Raw genomic sequence first — 18,336 nt, forward strand, 5'->3', positions numbered from 1 at the left:
GGATTTTTGCATCTATGTTCATCCGTGATATTGGCCTGTAGTTTTCTTTCTTTGTGACATCTTTGTCTGGTTTTGGTATCAGGGTGATGGTGGCCTCATAGAAATAGTTTGGGAGTGTTCCTCCCTCTGCTATATTTTGGAAGACTTTGAGAAGGACAGGTGTTAGCTCTTTTCTAATTGTTTGATAGAATTTGCCTGTGAAGCCATCTGGTCCTGGGCTTTTGTTTGTTGGAAGATTTTAAATCACAGTTTCAATTTCAGTGTTTGTGATTGGTCTGTTTATATTTTCTATTTTTTCCTGGTTCAGTCTTGGAAGGTTGTGCTTTTCTAAGAATTTGTCCAGTTCTTCCAGGTTGTCCATTTTATTGACATATCATTGCTTGCAGTAATCTCTCATGATTCTTTGTATTTCTGCAGTGTCCGTTGTTACTTCTCCTTTTTTATTTCTAATTCTGGTGATTTGAGTCTTTTCCCTTTTTTTTCTTCATAGGTCTGGCTAATGCTTTATCAGTTTTGTTTATCTTCTTAAAGAACCAGCTTTTAGTTTTTTTGATCTTTGCTATTGTTTCCTTCATTTCTTTTTCATTTATTTCTGATCTGATTTTTATGATTTCTTTCCTTCTGCTAACTTGGGGGTTTTTTGTTCTTCTTTCTCTAATTGCTTTAGGTGGAAGATTAGGTTTATATTTGAGATTTTTCTTGTTTCCTGAGTTAGGATTGTATTGCTATAAACTTCCCTCTTAGAACTGCTTTTGCTGCATCCCATAGATTTTGGTTCATTGGGTTTTCATTGTCATATGTTTCTAGGTTTTCTTTATTTCCCCTTTGATTTCTTCAGTGATCTCTTGGTTATTTAGTAGTGTATTGTTTAGCCTCCATATGTTTGTATTTTTTAAAGTTTTTTTTTCCTGTAATTGGTATCTACCCTCATAGCATTGTGGTCAGAAAAGATACTTGATGCAATTTCAATTTTCTTAAATTTATCAAGGCCTTATTTGTGACCCAAGATATAACCTATCCTGGAGCACTTGAGAAGAAAGTGTATTCTGTTGTTTTTGGATGGAATGCCCTATAAATATCAGCTAAGTCCATCTTGTTTTATGTGTCATTTAAAGCTTGTGTTTCCTTATTTATCTTCTCTTTGGATGATCTGTCCACTGGTGAAAGTGGGCTGTTAAAGTTCCCTACTATGATTATGCTACTGTTGATTTCCTCTTTTATGGCTTTTAGCATTTGCCTTATGTATTGAGGTGCTCCTATATTGGGTGCATAAATATTTACAATTGTTGTATCTTCTTCTTGGATTTATTCCTTGATCATCATGTAGTGTCCTTCTTTGTCTCTTGTAATAGTCTTTATTTTAAAGCTGATTTTGTCTGATATGAGAATTGCTACTCCAGCTTTCTTTTGATTTCCATGTGCATGGAATATCTTTTTCCATCCCCTCACTTTCAGTCTGTATGTGTCCCTAGGTCTGAAGTGGGTCTCTTGTAGACAGCATATATATGAGTCTAGTTTTTGTATCCATTCAGGCAGTCTATGTCTTTTGGTTTGGACATTTAATCCATTTATATATAAGGTAATTATCGATATGTATGTTCCTATTACCATTTTCTTAATTGTTTTGGGTTTGTTATTGTAGGTCTTTTCCTTCTCTTGTGTTTCCTGCCTAGAGAAGTTCCTTTACCATTTGTTGTAAAGCTGGTTTGGTGGTACTGAATTCTCTTAGCTTTTGCTTGTCTGTAAAGGTTTTAATTTCTCCATCAAATCTGAATGAGATTCTTGCTGGGTAGAGTAATCTTGGTTGTAGGTTTTTCCCTTTTGTCACTTTAAATATGTCCTGCCACTCCCTTCTGGCTTACAGAGTTTCTCATGAAAGATCAGCTGTTAACCTTATGGGGATTCCCTTGTATGTTATTTTTTGCTTTTCCCTTGTTGCTTTTAATATTTTTTCTTGGTATTTAATTTTTGATAGTGTGATCAATACATGTCTTTGCATGTTTCTCCTTTGATTTATTCTGTATGGGACTCTCTGTGCTTCCTGGACTTGATTAACTATTTCCTTTCCCATATTAGGGAAGTTTTCAACTATAAGCTCTTCAAATATTTTCTTAGTCACGTTCTTTTTTTCTTCTTCTGGGACCCTTATAATTCGAATGTTGGTGCGTTTAATATTGTCCCAGAGGTCTCTGAGAATGTCCTCAATTCTTTTCATTCTTCTTTCTTTATTCTGTTCTGCAGTAGTTATTTACACTATTTTATCTTTCAGGTCATTTATCCGTTCTTCTGCCTCAGTTATTCTGCTATTGATTCCTTCTAGAGAATTTTTAATTTCATTTATTGTGTTTTCATCATTGTTTGTTTGCTCTTTAGTTCTTCTAGATCCTTGTTAAATGTTTCTTGTAGTTTCTCCATTCTATTTCCAAGATTTTGGATCATCTTTACTGTCATTACTCTGAATTCTTTTTCAAGTAGACTGCCTATTTCCTCTTCATTTGTTTGGTCTGCTGGGTTTTTACTCTGCCTCTTCATCTGCTGTGTATTTCTCTGTCTTCTCATTTTGCTTAACTTACTGTGTTTGGGGTCTCATTTTTGCAGGCTGCAGGTGCATAGTTCCTGTTGTTTTTGGTGTCTGCCCCCAGTGCTTAAGGTTGTTTCAATGGGTTGTGTAGGCTTCCTGGTGGAGGGGCCTGGTGCCTGTGTTCTGGTGGATGAGGCTGGATCTTGTCTTTCTGGTGGGCAAGACCACGTCAGGTCATGTGTTTTGGGGTGCCTGTGAACTTAGTATGATTTTAGGCACCCCCTCTGCTAATGGGTGGCGTTGTGTTCTTGTCTTGCTATTTGTTTTTCATGTGGTGTCCAGCGCTGGAGCTTGCTGGTTGTTGAGTGGAGCTGGATCTTTACGTTGAGAAGCAGATCTCTGGGATAGTTTTCGTTGATTGATATTACTTGTGGCTGGAAATTCTCTGGTGGTCCAATGTCCCGAACTCAGCTCTCCCACCTCAGAGGCTCAGGCCTGACACCCGGCCAGCGCACCCAGACCCTGTCAGTCACACAGCTTAGAATAAAAGGAGGAAAAAAAAGAAAGAAAAATAAATAAATAAAGTAGTTACTAAAATCAAAAAATTTATTAAAATAAAAAAGTTTAAAAGTAATAAAAAAAAAGAGCAATGAAGCCAGTAAGCAAATCCACCAATGATAACAAGTGCTAAAAACTATACTCAGATAAACACAAAAATCAGAAACTAGTCTGTCACAGACAGCAAACCCCAAGTCTAAAGTTGCTCCCAAAGTCCACTGTCTCAATTGTGGGATGATTCTTTGTCTATTCAGGTATTCCACAGATGCAGAGTACGTCAAGTTGATTGTGGAGATTTAATCCACTGCTCCTGAGTCTGCAAGGAGAAATTTCCCTTTCCTTTCTTTGTTCGCACAGCTCCTGGGGTTCAGCTTTGGGTTTGGCCCTGCCTCTGCATGTAGGTCGCCCTCTGTCATCTGTTCTTCATCCAGACAGGAGGGAGTTAAAGGCATGGCTGATTAGGGGGCTCTGGCTCACTCAGGCCAGGGGGAGGGATGGGTACAGAATGTGGGGCAAGCCTGTGGCACCAGAGACCAGCATGACATTGCAACAGCCTGAGGCATGCTGTGTGTTCTCCTGGGAAGTTGTCCCTGGATCACAGGACCCTGGCAGTGGCAGGCTGCTCAGGCTCTCAGGAGGGGAGGTGTGGATAGTGACCTGTGCTTGCACACAGTATTCTTGGTGGGTGCAGGAGCAGCCTTAGCATTTCATGCCCATCTCTGGTGTCCGCGCTGATAGTTGCAGCTTGCGCCCATCTCTGAAGCTCGTTTAGATGGTGTTCTTAATCTCCTCTCCTCGTGCACCCTGAAACAATGGTCTCTTGACTCTTAGACAGTTCCAAACTTTTTCCCGGACTCCCTCTCAGTTAGCTGTGGTGCACTAGCCCGCTTCAGGCTGTGTTCATGCAGCCAACCCCAGTACTCTCCCTGGGATCTGAACCCCGAAGCCTGAGCCTCAGCTCTCAGCCCCCACCCACCCTGGCGGTGAGCAGACAAGCCTCTCAGGCTGGTGAGTGCTAGTCAGCACCAATCCTCTGTGCAGGAATCTCTCCACTTTGCCCTCTGCACCCCTGTTGCTGCACTCTCCTCCTTGGCTCTGAAGCTTCCCCCCACCATCTCCGCCAGTAAAGGGGCTTCCTACTGTTTGGAAACTTTTCCTCCTTCACAGCTCCATCCCAGAGGTGCAGGTCCTGTCCCTATTCTTTCATCTCTGTTTTTTCTTTTTTCTTTTGTCCTACCCAGGTACGTGGGGATTTTCTTGCCTTTGGGGAAGTCTGAGGTCTTGCCAGTGTTCAGTAGGTGTTCTGTAGGAATAGTTCCACATGTAGATGTATATTTGATGTGTTTGTGGGGAGGAAGTTGATCTCCACATCTTACTCCTCTGCCATCTTGAAGGTCCTCTGTCTCAGGTTTTGCTTTAATACAATCTGCTCAAGCTATACATTTCCTTTAAATATTGCATTAGCTCTATCTCATAAATTTTAATACCTTTCATGAAAGTAATGGCCAAGCATCATGTATGTCAGGCTGCAGGACTGTGCACATTTGGAAAAAATCATCGGGCAGGATAGGATCAGGAATGCAGGTTTCTCACATCCATATCCCCTCCCGGAGCTGCTCACAGCAATCTGGAAGGCTCAGATGTCACAATCCGGGAGGGGGAACCCAAGTCTTGGGTATGCAAACTAGGAAAGTACTGGCTCTTACACTGTTGGGATTAGGAGCTGGGACTCAATAGCAATATGATATGGGAGGACCCATTCTCCAGCCCTATCTTGCCTTTTCCATGCTCATGGCTGGGTAAGCACCAGTTCTTCCTTGGGCATAATTCTGGGATTGGGACCTGACCCCTGGTTGGCCTAAAGTTCTGAGCCTGGGCAGTTTTCTAGAGCTTTGCATGCAACCAACCTCTGTTAGGAGATGCCAGCCTGCAGGGGAACAGTAATTTTCTTGTTCTTACTGCTCAGTATTGGTTTTGGTATCAATCAGTTCTAAGTATTTTTCTAATTTCCTTTGTGATTTATTACTTGAGTTATTTATAAGTCTGTTTTCTAACATTTCAAACATATGCAATTCTCTCAACTTTATATTATGAAAATTTCCATTTGTACAGACTATTTAGAAAAAACAGTAGAATGAATTCCCACATGCCCTACTCCTAGATTCAATAATTGTAAACATGCTTTCACAACTGTTTTTTTCCTCTCTCTTTCTATTTATATCTATTTCTGGCAAAATTGTTAAACCTTGTTAATTATGTTGACGATATCATGGCACCTCTTCTCTAAATACTTAAGTCTGTATCTTCTGAAAATGATGACATTCTTTACCTACTTTATAACAATATTGTTAATGCACTTAAGTAAAATTATTGCAATAATATACAGTATACACTAGGATTTAGTCTTTATTGAAATGTTCCAATGTCCCCCAAATACATTTTATAGTTGAGATTTTTTTAACCAGTATGCCATCAAAGTTCACATATTTCATTTGCTTCTAATATTTCTTTAACTGCTTTTATTCTGGGATATTCCCTCTACATTTTCTTTAACATTGACTTTTTTTTGGGTCCAAACCTTTCATCATATAAAATGACTCACAGTCTGTTTCTCATTATTTCACCCATCTATCATTTTATTTACTCTTCAATCTCTGTATTTTCCATAAATGAAAGTGAGGTCTTGAAGCTTGCTTTGCCTTAGATTGAACATATTTTGGCAAAAGCGTTCTTAGGTGATGCTGTATTTTCTTAGGTGAGGTCCTGATGTGAGATTTCTCACCTTACTGAGCCTCAGTTTAGCATATTTTGTTAAAATGTAGTGACTGACAAGGTTCCTCATTGTAAAGTCCTTTTATTTCCCTCTTTCAAATTAATAAGTAATCTGTGGGATGATTTATGTCACCATCTGACTCTAATGTTCTCCAACAACATTTCACAGAATGGTTTTATTATCCACTGATGTTCCTTGCCCAATTCATTATTACTTTGGTGGTTCAAGCAGAATGAGTTTTCAATTCTAGCATTTATTTTGCCTTTATTACCTGGCTTTCTCTGCAAAGAATAGCTTTTGGTTTCCCTTCCTCTCTCTCTTTCTCCCTCTATTTTTGAGATTCATTATGGACTAATGTGTTACAACATGCACCCACCCAGAACTTGGCCTCAGCACTGGTAACTGGGGGCAGAGGGAGAAATGCTGATGTCTTGCCCTCTCCCTGGAAGATACCTCTGACTGAGAGCTGGAGTGAGAGGGAACTCCAGTCTGAAGCAGACTTTCTCACTGAGTCAGGAGGGCATTCAGAAAAGAGTGGGTCTCTACTTAGATACCAGAGACTCTTGCTGTTCTTACTAAATTTTAATAGATTTTCTTAATTTTTTTTTTCATTTGCTATATGCCTTAGGAGAATTTCTAGAGCTCTGAATTTTTTTTTTAAATAATTTTCCTCAGTTTTACTGGGTCCATGGAGCTCCTCATAGTCATGCTGTACACTGCAGTCCTGTAATGTATTTCTAATTTTATTCCATTGCAGTTGGAGAACATGTTTTGCATTATTTCAATCTTTTCCAATTTATTGGGACTTGTTTTATGTCCTAGGATAGGGGCTCTCCTGAAGAATGTCCAAGTGCACTTGAGAAGAATGTTTAGTCTGTTGTTCTTAAGTATAGTTGTTTTATAGATGTCTGTTATGTCTATTTGGTTTATAGTGTGTTTCAAGTCTCCCATTTCCTTGTTAGTTTTCTCTCTAGTTGTTCTATGCATTATTGAAACTGGGGCATTTTAGTAACCCACTGTTATTGTTGAATTTTCTAATTCTTTTTTCAATTCTTTCAGTATTGCTTAATGTATTTTGAGGCCCTTTTAAAATGTGCACATCTATATATTATTGTTATATTGTCCTGATTGATTGGCCAGGTTTTCATTATAAAATATTCCTATTTCTCTCCAATGATCTTTTAAAAATTTTAAAGTCTATATTGTCTGGTATTTCTATTGCTCTATTCCTTCCTCTTCCTTTTTTTTTTTTGTTGGTATTGTTATAGATATTATATCTACATATAAAATAAACCCATCAATACATTATGTTTATCACTCTATATAGTTTTAAGTATATCAAAGAAGCTGAGGCAAGAAAATGTACCAAGGATATATTTATAGTTCTGTTATATTAAGTGAATTTGAATTACTGTACAGTGTCATTTTATTACTTCAGGACAAATTTGTTCCCATCTGTTTCCTTTGTACTTTCTTCTGATATATTACTTTTATGTATGTTATAGAACCAACAGTGTTATTGTTGTTTAAGGAATTGATTTTTAAATCAAATAAGACAAAAAAGGAGAATAAATATGCAATTATAGTGTATTATGCAATTATATTGTATTTTACAATTATTTGCACAGTTACATTAACTGATGCACTTTCTTTTTTCATGTGAATTCAATTTTTTCTCTGGTGTTATTCGCTTTCAGACTGAAGAAATTCCTTTAGTATTTCTTGTAAGACTGATCTGCTATCAATGCATTTTCTCAGTTTTTAATTTACCTCAGAATATTTTTATTTGGCTTTAATTTTTTAAAACATTATTTTGCTGGATATAATTCTTGGTTGACAGTTTTCCATTTCCTGCATCACTTCAGAAAATGTTATCCTATTGTGTTCTGGCCTCCATTTTTCTTGAGAAGTCAGCTGTTGACCTCATTGGGATTTCCTTGTATGTGATGAATCTTTTTTCTCTTGCTGTTTTCAAGATTTTCTCTTTGTCTTTGACTTTAAACATTTTTACTATGATGTGTGTGGGTGTGACTTTCTTTGCATTTATCCTACTTGGAGTTCATTGAACTTTTTGGTTATGAAGATTAATATTTTTCATCAGATCTGGACATTTCCAGTTATTATTTCTTTAAGTAATTTTCCTTCTCTTTTCCCTCTCTTCTCCATCTGTGACTCCATTTATGTAGATTTGTTGTTCTAATGGTGCCCAATATTTCTCTGATTCTTTGTTAATATGTTATTCTTATTTTCCTTCCATTTATCAGATGGCATAATCTCTATGAATCTACAAGTTTGCTGTTTTTTTCTTCATCAACTCAAGTAATATAACATTTATTATATCCATTTGCTACTTGAGGCTTTATTGATGTAGTCATCCTAATGGATCATTTCACTGACCCTCAGAAATATCCTATAAATAGAACCAGGATTGCAGTAATGAATAAATAAATGTGTAGAAAATTACTGAAGGCATCTGTTGCTTCAGAAACTTTAGAGAGTAAATCAACCATGTCTGGGAGAAATTGGTAAGCCCTTCATCATGATCATAAGGCTATTACACTGAAAATCAAATTATCAGAACCTGGTTATGATTCTGTGGAATTAAGTGTATATATATATATATATATATACAGATTTATACTAAAAAAAGTAAAATGTTCTCAGGAGGAAAATCTAGTATATAAGACATTGATGATATTTATTTTTACTAGTTTCTCCATATATAAAGTTTAATTTGCCTTTTTTTAAATGAAAGAATTAGACACCAGAGCAGTATTTATATTTTAATAAGTACTAAGTGAGAAGTGGGGCTGTATGAAATAGCTCTTGTCTTTAGAAAAAAGACCCCCATTTCTGATCCAATACAAGGGATATCTGCCCACCGCCTAGAAGCCAATCCTTCAATTCTATTTAGCTATTATTTACTTATTTCAAATTGGATGATAATTAGGCCCTGAGAACTAGGGCACCAGAACCTGAGATTTGGCAGTAAATAAAACACTAGGTTCTTGAATGTTTTCTAAAGGACAGAGATCTTATCGATATTCATATTGATAAACTACTGATGGACAAAAATTAGCAAATAATTTTTGGGCACCTAATCTGTGGTAGACTCAATATTTTACTTTTATTGTTCCAAGTAATCCTCTCAATAAGATTGTGAAATACATATTACTGGTTTCATTTAATAAAATTAAAAAAAAAATTCAAGTAGGTTCAGTGAAGAATCTTAAGACATCCTCTTTTTTTCTCACTTATCCTGTCCAATCCATCAATTTTCATTCTATCCCTACTTCCAAAGGTGTCCTTTGCCCACCTGCCACAAGCAATTCTCCATACATTTGCTAGAATATTCTATTTTAAAACATATATCTGAACATGTGACCTATCTGGCTTAATGTCTTTTAGTGGCTTACCATTGTTCTCAGAATAAAACCCTGGTTTATCAGAGCCCATGGATGCATCTCTGTTCTGGTCTGGTAACTACATCTTCTGTGATATCATCTCCTTCCACTTCTTAGCTCATTCATTATAGCCACACTGGTGCTCTACACAACTTTCAAACATGTTATGTTTGCTCCCACCTCTTTCCACTGCTTGTTCTTATCTTTGCCTATAATGCATTTCCAAGGTGGTCCCCTGGGTTGCTCCTTCTCATTATTCAGACATCAGTTCAAATATACTAGATCTAGAGGGCAATGATTTTCCTTATCCTAGTTAATTAATTATCCCCAACACATAGAATATTTTTAAATTTTTGATTGAATAGAAGGATGGATAGATGAATCAGTAGATGAATGGTCAAATGACAGAGGTCATAAGCAGAGAGGCTGGTAACCGCACTCAAGTATTTCTGAATCCTAAGGTTATTTTATTTCCTTTGCACCACTTTTATCTGTGTGGTTTTTAAAAGTCTGGCTTATTGAATTATAGTTTACATACAGAAAAATTTACCTCTTTAAAGTGTAGAGTCCAGTGAGTTTTGACAAATGTATACAGTTATATGCTCACATCCACGAGAAAGATACAGAAGAGTTTCATCCCCTAAAAATTTTCCATGTCTCTTTGTTATCACTTTACTCCCCCACATCCAAGCCCTTCTGATTGCTGCTCTGACTCTGCTGCCCATTACAGTAACCATACCCTCTTTGCCTTTGGTGTTGATTGTTGCCATTTGGCCCCTGCTACCCCAGGATCCACTATTCTTGTTGTATTTAGGTTTCCAATTAGGTGAGTGAAGTTCTCATTCTAAGGTCATATAAAATGCCCAATTAAAACCAGAGAAGGCAGAAAATTAAGGGAAAGAGAAATAAAGAACAAATGGAAAACAGTTACAAATATGATAGATATCAATCCAACTGTATCAATAATAATATAAAATTTGAATCATCTGAATTCTTCAACTTAAAGATATGTGCTTCCAGAGTGGATAAAAAAACAAGATACAACTACATGTCATCTCCAAGAAACCCACTTTAAGTATAAAGACACCAATATGTTAAAAGTAAAGGGATGGAAGAAAATATACCATGCTAATGACATACCATGCTAACACCAATTAAAAGAAAGCCAGAGTATCTGTATTAATTTCAGACAAAGCAAACTTCAGAATAAGGAAAGTTATCAGGGATAAAGAGAAGTGTTACACAATGATAAATGGGTTAAATCTCCAAGAAGGTATAACAATTCTGAACATGTATGTGCCTAATAACAGAGAATCAAAATATGTGAGGTGAAAAAATGACAGAACTTTGAGGAGAAATGTACAAATTCACTATTATAGCTGTAGACTTCAACATCCCTTTTTCAATAATGATAAATCAAAAAGGCACAAAATCAGCAAGTTGACCTTAACAGCACTATCAATCAACTTAATCTAATTGACATTTACAGAATATGCCATGTAACGACAGCAGAATAAACATTCTTGTCAGGCTCACATGGACCATTCACCAAATAGACCACATTCTAGGCCATAAAACACACATTAATTTTTTTAAAGCAGAAACCACACAAAATATGTCCTCAGATGACAATGGAATTAAACTAGAGATCAGTAACAGAAATCATCATGTATCATCAGAGAACTGTGAATTAAAACAACAGTGAGCTACCATTACATACCTATTAAATTGGCTAAAATCCAAAAAAATTAAAATACCAAATGCTGCAGAGGATACAAATCAAGAGGAAATATCATTTATTGTTACTGGAAATGCAAAATGATACAGCCATTTTGGAGGATAGTTTGGCAATTTCTTATAAAGTTATCATCTTAGGTTATGATACAGAAATCCTGCTCCCTGGTATTTACCCAACTGATTTGAAAATTTATGCCCACACAAACACCTGCATACAAATATGTATAATAGCATTATTCATAATTGCCTGAAACTAAAAGCAACTAAAATGTCTCCAATAGGTGAGCAGATAACAAACATTCACACAATGAAATATTACTCAGCAATAAAAATAAATGAGCTATTAAGCTACAAAAAGAGCCACACAGAGGAACCTTACATGCAGATTGCTAAATTAAAGAATCCAGTGTGAAAAGGTTAAGTACTTTGTGGTTCCAATTATATGGCAATTGAAAAGACAATACCACAGTGACAGTTAAAAGATCAGAGGTTTCCAGGGATTCCAGGCTGGGGGAGGATGGAGTGTGCGGTGGTGTGTTAAATATGTGAAATATAAGAGATTTTTTAGAACAATGAAACCACACTATACTTTTGTCAAAACCATAGTACTTTACAGCACAAGAAACAGATCTTCATGCATGCACCTTAAAAATAGATCATTTAGGAAGCCAGAGGATCCCAGGATAGAATACAGAAAGTGACAAAAGCATCTAACCGTATTACAAATGTGTGAAGCAACATCACTGAAGGTTGTGGGAGGAAAGTGCTGACCTAAATAATGATGGAAATAAGTGGAGTCTGTAAGACTAAGGGCAAAAGAAACCATACACAACTGCTGTGCTCTAGTTGATAAAGTTGGTTTCCATTGGGGTAGGTATTAACAATTCTGATACCACTATACATGTATCCTGGATTTGCATAATTAAGTAAATGGGTGGTGGCCGGTGAAAGCCAGGCTTCTCACTGTTCAACTGGGAGTTTATAGAAAAGCAAGGGGAGCATGCTAGAATGAAACATGTCATAATGGACATGAAAGTGGAATGGAGTTGGAGACATCAGTATGAACTCATGTTTAGCTTATGGTCACATATAGAAATATTTATGGATATGCATATATGCACTAGTTAGGATACACCTAGTAGCCAGGTCTTTGTTTCTAATAACATTCTCCAAAGAAAGGAACCAGGGTTTCTTGTAGAAAGAGAAAATTCTAGTTTCTGGGGCAGGAAATATACAAGACAAGCCTAGAACATCTTGTAATGCCAAAAAGTAAGAAAATTGTCAAAAAGAAAAAAGAAATCACAATATGGGGATTATTTGAAAAGACATGTAAGCCTACTGAAAGAGCTCCCCATGGCACAGCTGGGATTATTTGAGCAACAAAATAAAGTAGTATTGGATTATAACCCAAGTGTAAACTAAATATCCATGACTTCATACTGATATAAATAAATGATGGCATAAATAAATAAATGGTTAAGAATACATAAATCTCCGGGCTTCCCTGGTGGCACAGTGGTTGAGAATCTGCCTGCTAATGCAGGGGACATGGGTTCGAGCCCTGGTCTGGGAAGATCCCACATGCTGTGGAGCAACTAGGCCCATGAGCCACAACTACTGAGCCTGCGCGTCTGGAGCCTGTGCTCCCCAACAAAAGAGGCCGTGATAGTGAGAGGCCCGCGCACCGCGATGAAGAGTGGCCCCCGCTCGCCACAACTAGAGAAAGCCCTAGCACAGAAACGAAGACCCAACATAGCAATCAATCAATCAATCAATCTTAAAAAATAAATAAAGAATACATAAATCTCCTGTATTGAAGAATTCCAAATAATTTATATAGATATTCTATCCTCAAGTGTGTGGCGCATAAATCCCACTCAAGAGCAGGTTGCATGTGGGTATTTTTTCCAAAGAGTACCATATAGAGAAAGGGAAAATGAGTCACTTTACAGTGGAGAAAGCTGATGAATACTACCTCAACCAGGTGATCAAGGTCAACATCAGTAGTAATACATCAAGTTGATAGTAAGTACTTTTGATACGATGACATAATGAAAATGGCATGTTATCATCTGTGTGGCCTTCCTTCCCAAAACCCATAAACCCATTATAATCATGAGAGAAACATCAGACAAATCCTAATCCCGGTCAAGAGACATTCTACAAACTGCCTTATCATTACTTTTCAATATCGTCAAGGTCTTTAGAAAAAACAAAAACAGCTCTGAGAAACTCACATCCAGGAAGGTTCTAAAGAGACATCATGACTAAAAACTATTAACAGCTATCTCATATTTTGGCCAGCTCTTTAGAAAATGGTGTCTATGTTCATTGATAGTAAGAAGAGGAAAGGACATTAAATGTTTAGGGAAAATAATCTGGAGATGGGAAACAAATCTTGAATAAACTTTATTGTACCTGAAAAATTTTAAGCAGATCTCCTGCCTTCTCTGAACATAATTTTTTCACCGACAAAATAAGGATGATAATGTATACCTCAGAAAGTTGTCCTTAGGATTAGGGAAAATTTGTACATAAAGTGCTCAGCATCCTGAAGGACGGAGCTTCACTCCATCCAATGTACTGTGATGGACTGAGGCTAGAGGTACAACAGATACTCAGAATTCACCTGCATTTACCTTGCATATAGCCTGAAATACAAATCCATGTATATATGATCTCTCATGCCATTTAAGCACTCCTAAGTTTCCATTCTAACTTAGCATTAATTGTGATGGTCCAAGATCTAAGGGCATGGTGGAAGACATGTGGAAGTTTTTCTGCTTGTTTGTTTTCTAGTTTATTTTTTAAAATAAGCTTTACTTTTAGAACAGTTTTAGATTTATAGAAAAATGGAAAAGAGAGTACAAAGAGTTTCAATATGCCCTACATCCAGTTTCCCCTATTATTAACATCTTAAATTAGTATGGCACATTTGTCACAATTAGTGAACAAATATTGATACATTATTATTAACTAAAGTCCATAATTTATTCAGATTTCCTTAGTTTTTACCTAATGTCTCTTTATATTTTATATTGTCACTGAGATGAAGGGAAATAACATTTCATCCTCTTCACAATCCCAGAACACTTCCACTTTTCTCATAATTAATATTTATCTAATCCCAAACCCCATGATGTTCATGGGCTTCATGGAAATTAATGAAAAATAGCGAACATCTTCCTAGAGGGAACATATGACTTAACCTCATGTACATTTGTTTTTAATTTGCTTTTTTTTTTTCTCCTCCTCTGTGTTAGTTTTGCATTTATCAGAGGTTTCCAGAAAATGCGATTGGAAGACTAAATGTGTTTGATTACATTTGGATTTTTATGTTGGCCTTTACGTTGATTTGCTTATTTGAAAAGACTGAGTGTGTGGGGGGAGAGTACTGTCTAGGAGTCTGGAGTTCAAATTCCTGACCCTGTTGCTAAGCTAACCATGCGACAAGTCATTGCATCTCTCCTGGTCTGGGTTTCCTCATTTGCAGGGATAGGAAGGACCAAATGATCACTGAGCATACTTCTCCTTTATAGTTCTATGATGGTAGAATGTGGGCTCCTTTCTGCAATCCAGTTGAGTTTTCAAACTGGCAAGAGTCTGTGAATAAGACAACAGTTTGGAATTTTGGTTTCCCAATTCAGGGAAGGGAGTCTCCCTTGGTTTGGGTGGGGTGAGAGAATCTCTCTAGAGAGAGACAATGTTATCTCATCAGGCTTATCCTGAGGGGTGGTATGTCTCTCCCACCAAGAAGGAGAAAATAGCATTGATGATAATTTGTTGGTTGGAATAACTTCCCACAAGAAATGAAAGAGAAGTAAAAGGCAGAACAAATGACTAACTTTTGCCTTGCCTTAGAAGAAAAGCTGGTGAAATTTAGAAATATATTCATGTCTTTATTCACCCAGGCTCTCTACCGGAACCAACAACTATTCATGAAACTTTCCACATTAAACTTTCAGTTCCAGTAAAGTTCATAGCAGCTTCTAAAACTGCACTTGGAGGTGACAGTATAACATTCCTTTGGGCCTGATGCATAGAGACTTAGAGTGTGAGGGCTGAAAAAGGTTTAAGAGGGGAAAGGACATTCATCTGTGTTTCTACCATGTGCCCAACACTTAACTTACGTTAACAATCCTGGCCGGATGCTTTATATGTATTATTTCTAATGTCTAAGAATCCTACAGAACAGGTAGTTTACGGAAAAGGAAACCGAGGTTCAAAGCAGGGTAAATAATTTACCCAGTTTCACTTGACTCTAAGTTGCTGGTTTGAGTTTTTAACCCATATCTATCTGACTCCACCCTCTAAGTTGTGTTCACATCTGTTAACTCCAGGGAATAAAAAAATTATTCCCTTTTCTATAACCGTTTGATTGTGTGAATCACATAGTATTTTATTTCAGCGTTCACATAATTTTCTCTTCTACAAGTCTGTGAATGTCTGGAGCACAGGGATGGTGTTTTATTGGCCTCTGAATCCTCAGTATCTGGCAAATGGTAAGTGCCCAGAAGATATTTGTTCAGCTCAAGTCACACAATTAATCAGCCATAGAGCCAGAACTAAATCCAGACCTCTTGACTCTTAGTCCAGAACTATTTTACCACCAAATTATTACTTTTAGATTTTTAATCACATCCAGTTTCCAGATTATTCTCCCCATAAAACCTCCTACGTCCCTCATCCCAAACTCTGCACATTAGTTCTCGGAGAAGAGGGAAGGTTTTCATTACAACTACAAAGGCTTTGCATTTGTTGAAGTCTTCCTGGGTGCTGAGGGTCCAGGCTCACTATGTGCTAAGCCCTTTCATGTGAATTTGCTCATTTAATCCTGACAACTCTCTGAGATACAGGTTGTGATTAACCCCATTTTACCAATGAGGAAGCTGAGAAATAAAGGTAGTAACTAGCCAAGTTCTCAGACCTGGGAAGGAAGTCCAGAAAGTGTAGCCCTAGACAGGCACGGTCTGAAAGATGAAGCTCTCTTCCCCAGGTGGGAGCAGAGAGGGAGGAAAGTGGCCACAGTAGAAATCTAAGGTTTTATCTCCTTTTTGTGATATACCAAGTAGGCTGTGTGTGTGTGTGTGTGTGTGTGTGTGTGTGTGTGTGTGTGTGTAATAACTGCTGTATTTTGATCCTGAAGATACATGGCTAACACCAGCTTCTGAGGACCATTTAATTGAAATCACCTACTCCTTTTAATCCCTGCAAATTTCTACCCAGAACTTTTGAAACAGGTTGCCGAGCACCTCCCGTGCTGAATCTGTGAATACTCTGGTTTCTTACAAGGTCATGTGGAGGGTAAGATTTAGCACATTCCAGGGAGATTATGCTCAAACTGCAAAAACCTGAAAAAGCATTGATAAAGGCTTAGCTGCATTATTCTGAAGACTGCGGTGTTGTGAGATATATACAGCAAACCTCACAAGGTTCTGAGACTTATATTGTTTTCTATGCCTTTCCCCCCCCCCAGAGATTCTGAATTCTTCCTGGAGATTAAAATGTAATGATACAATGAACTGAAACAGAAAAGCATCAAAAATCATACTCTGAAGCCTTATAGGATATATACGACATTATGCACAAACATGGAAGGGGATTTGAATACAACAAACAACTCTGATGCACACATATATTTATATTTGTATACATTTTAAAATAATAGTACTGGAGGCAGCAGCTTTGCAAACCCCTAGCCAGAGGGAGTGGGGAAAGCAGCCACCAGGGGAACTAGCATTACGGGGGTGACTGTGATGAAGAAGGATGTGGGCAGGGAGGGAGTGGGTTCAACTTCGTCAAGTGCAGAATTATCATAAGTCATTAAAGTTGCAGCTGAAAGTCATATTTTCATCACTGGGGACTTTCGGTAGTTCATTCATTCTACAAACGTTGAGGAGCATTCTTTTTTTTTTTTTTAAGATGTTTTGATGTGGATCATTTTTAAAGTCTTTATTGAATTTGTTACAATATTGCTTCTGTTTTATGTTTTGGTTTTTTTGGCCCCAAGGCATGTGGGATCTTAGCTCCCCGGCCAGGGATTGAACCTGCACCCCCAGCACTGGAAGGCGAAGTCTTAACCACCAGACCACCAGGGAAGTCCCTTGAGGATCATTCTTACCGCTTGGGTACACTTATCCACAAAACAGGCAAAGCCCCTGCCGACTAACTCTGCACTGACTTTAGGCTGTATGTTAGTAATTTAGTCATGTCCGCAGTCTTAGCTTTTTTGGTTCAGTCCAAAACAACAATGACAACAACAAATGCGGAGGTGTAAAACGATGAAAAGACACAGAAAACAATTTAGAGAATTTATTTCGGATGGAGGAAATAAACATCATATCTAACAAGAATGCAGGACAGTTACTCAACCAGGGCAGTTTTTCTCTAAGTAGAAAGACCTTGCATCCTGAGGTTGGTTTAAAGCTGATGCAGTATCCTTAAAAGTGAAGCTTGTTCAAGGGAAGAGGAAGGCTGCTAGGCGAGCATAGGCACAGTGCCCTGGGGGGGGGGGGGTAGCTGCCCAGGAGAAGGAGCTCCAGGAGTGGGAGAAGAACGCCTGGATTCCCCTCCGTCCACAACACACGCAGGGGACCCCCACCACCAGTGAGGCCAGACTTTTTAAAAACCTTGGATAGCAGCTTTATGGGAGACAGACACCAGATGACATTCCTCATAAATTCTAGTTTGTTTATTTGCTTCTCCACTTCTACCTCCATAAAGCAAGTTACATGAGGCAAGGCGTTCGTCTCTCTGGTTCAAGGCTGTATTCCCAGCTCTTAGAACAGTGGCTGGTCGGGAAGGATGGAAGAGCGACAGGAGAGGGGCGGGGAAAGGAGGAAGCTTGTTTTCTAGCAAGTACTGTGGTATCTATGTGTACCTAGATACACACACATATGTACACAAATATACATATAAATTTACATAGGAAGCTGTACATTTTGATGAGAAAAGCGTACATTTAAACATTCAGTGGAGCAGTTTTTAACAGGTATTTTAGAGCTTTCATTACAGCTTAACCTAACGTATTTTGAATGGAGTTTGTAGCACATCATACAGTTTTACATGATATTCAATGTTAGAAGACTATACAGAATTCAGATAAGATGCATATAATACAGTCAAACAAAGCACCTTAAACAGAAAGAGGTTAAGTGATAGCCATCTGTTGGTATGTAATTGAAGCAGCTTTCCTCCCACACGGGGATTGTACCACTTTTCTGTGGGAACTGCCCCTCTCCTAGACTGTCAGGGCGGCTGTCCTCAAACCCCTGGGTTTGGGACAGGTCCAAGATTTGTCCCATGGTTACTCAGGCTTGGTCAGGGGTGCATATGACCCAGCC

The sequence above is a fragment of the Balaenoptera musculus genome, chromosome 2 (genome assembly GCF_009873245.2).
Source record: "Balaenoptera musculus isolate JJ_BM4_2016_0621 chromosome 2, mBalMus1.pri.v3, whole genome shotgun sequence".
In the NCBI taxonomy this organism is placed as follows: Eukaryota; Metazoa; Chordata; class Mammalia; order Artiodactyla; family Balaenopteridae; genus Balaenoptera; species Balaenoptera musculus.